Genomic DNA, 2,516 nt, shown 5'->3' with positions numbered 1-2,516 from the left:
GAGAAAGGTCTCTGCTACTGAAGAAGTCACTAGAAGAGACCAGAATGCCACCTGGGATATTGAATTGCTTGATCCTGAGGTCTGACCATAGAACACCCCAGAGGACTTTGGTTCATGGGATCATTTCCCAGAGTTCAGGAGCTGGAAAGAATGCTAGAGGGCATTTAGCCCAAACTCTTCATTTTTGGAAAAGGAAAGTGAGGCCCAGGGAGGATAAATGGCTTTCCCATGTCATCCAGGTACTAACTGTCAACTTTTCCCACAGAACAGGGGAGGTAGGAGCAGGGAACAATCAATTCTCATGAAAATGTGATGAGTTTTTTTTTTCTTTTTACTATCATAGTTGAATTCTTCCTCATGCCACTCTGTTGATATATACAACTCCCAACAGTCTTCTGTAATGCAATACCAAGCAAAGGCAACTTCCCAGGTTCAAAATACCAGCATAGGTGCTCTCTATTTTATTCAGTAACAAACCCAGAACAGAGAAGATCAAAACATGACATCATTCAAAATACAGCATTTACTAAGTGTGATTAAATCATCTCCAAGGCCTACCCCACCCCAGGACTTTCCAATCATTCAATCAATTACAAAGTCTCTGTTCCAAATACTTCTCCACCCCTAGGCTATACCTTAATTAAGTCCACCACAAAGCCCCTCTTCTCAAATGGAGATTAGTTTCCAAACATAAGTAAAATACATTCATTTGCTCAACCATAGAACACAAAAAGGTCAAAAGTTCCCCACCCCTGGATCACAATTGAATCTACCCCAGAGTTACATCAAGTTTAAACACAGCACTTAATACCCAAATGGAGGTCTTTTCTTCATCTTGACACGAGGCAAGTTCTCAGCAATCTTAGTTCCTGGGGAGACAAGGCTTAGCAAGGCCATAAGATACATTGCCAGTCCCTTCATGAATTTATCCTCTGTCTGTAGAACAGTCCTAGAACCCCTGAACACATTAGCAAAGCCCTCTCCCAGGATTTCTGTAAACATACAACAAGAAAATCCTTCTTCAGGGCTTCTGAACCAACAGAAAGGCTCCCAGACCCCTGCAACAACAGCACTGTCCTTCACCAGTGGACAGTATTCATTCTGTCTGCCGGACAGTCTCCAGACCCCTGCAACAACAGTACTGTCCCTCACCAGTGGACAGTATTCACTCTCAGTACTGTCCCTCACCAGTGGACAGTATTCACTCTCTGTCTGCAGGACAGTCTCAGGCCTTCTTAACCAAATGCCAGGTTCCAGGACTTCTTCAACAGGACAGTCTTTCACCAGTGGACAAATCTGGCAAAATAACATCAAAACAGACAGACAAAGTACCAGCAAAACAGCCATGTCTCCTCAGTCCTTGGCAGCTCAGGGGGCAGGTCTCAAAAGTCCAGGGCAATTCAAAGCGGCCACCAGCAATCTCTTAGTCTCTCTCTCTCCACGAGGTGCTGCTTCCAAAAAGAACTTCCGCCTCTCTCTTGTCTCTCCAAATCTGCGTCACCAGCTCCTCCCAGTCAGGACTTTCTTTTCACATCAAAAAGTCCATCCCACAGGTGGGATTAACAAACTCTGGGTTTTAATACAATCAATTTGAAAACCAAGCCAATACAGGGGAATCTTTAATTGCCATTACTATCACATCTTCGCCATTTGATAGTATGTACTTTGGTTATAGATAATGAAATTGCAGTGCTTCAAAAGGTTTGCTATTTCATCAATATGAAAACTCTCAGAATTTTAGCATTATAAAACTAGGACCAGAAGGGAATTAAGAGATCATTTGGTCCTATGCCCTCATTTTTTGGATGAGGTAACTGATTCCCAGATAGGTTATGTGCCCAAAGTAACAAAGCTACTAATTATTTGGAGGGGGGGAATCCAAATTTTCTAGACTCCACATTCAGTGCTCTCTAAACCATTTACTAAGATAAGAACAAGTTGGGATTTGTGCTAGTGTAGAAAGTACTTGATTATCAATATTTCATACTTTTGATAAAGTGTCATGAGTTTCTATGACTGAAAAAAATGATTAGTTGGTGGCTGATTCTCTTAGTGGTTGATTTCCTGGTTATGAATCTTGCCCAACTCAAATGACAGACCCATGTTCTATTTCCAGTCCCATATCTTAAGCCTTCACAGTTTTTGAGGACCTGTCAGAGCTTGGGCTCTGCCAGTATAGCCTTCAAAGCTTCCAGAGTCCTTCCATACCACAGGGAGTCATCAGAGTAGGCTTTTAATGTAGGTGATATGATAATACATCCATGTGATTGTCTTCATTTTTCAGTTCAACTTTTTGTGACCCCATTTGGGGTTTTCTTGGCAGAGATGCTGGGTTGGTTTGCTACTTCCTTCTCCAGCTCATTTTACAGATGAGGAAACTAAGGCAAAGAGAGTGCAGTGACTTGCACACAGTTACACATCAAATATATGTCTGAGGCCAGATTTGAACTCAGAAAGATGAGTCTTCCTGACTCCAAGCCCAGAGTCACTTAGTGGCCAATAGTATGTAGTTTTTC

At 42.2% G+C, this 2,516-nt stretch overlaps 1 long non-coding RNA gene across 1 annotated transcript; it reads right to left on the bottom strand.

Annotated features, from left to right (window-relative positions):
* Positions 1-428: 428 nt before the first annotated feature.
* LOC138147916 (uncharacterized) lies at positions 429-2,124 on the bottom strand. Its single transcript, XR_011164925.1, has 2 exons — positions 572-2,124; positions 429-526 (listed from the first exon to the last, which is right to left on the bottom strand). It is a non-coding gene; the product is annotated as an uncharacterized lncRNA (long non-coding RNA).
* Between the last annotated feature and the right edge of the window lie 392 nt (positions 2,125-2,516).

The sequence above is a fragment of the Petaurus breviceps genome, unplaced genomic scaffold (assembly GCF_028583685.1).
Source record: "Petaurus breviceps papuanus isolate PSGF00001 unplaced genomic scaffold, PetGlider_PUasm1.0 90808, whole genome shotgun sequence".
Taxonomy (NCBI): Eukaryota; Metazoa; Chordata; class Mammalia; order Diprotodontia; family Petauridae; genus Petaurus; species Petaurus breviceps.
This window is presented reverse-complemented; position numbering and strand designations above follow the sequence as displayed.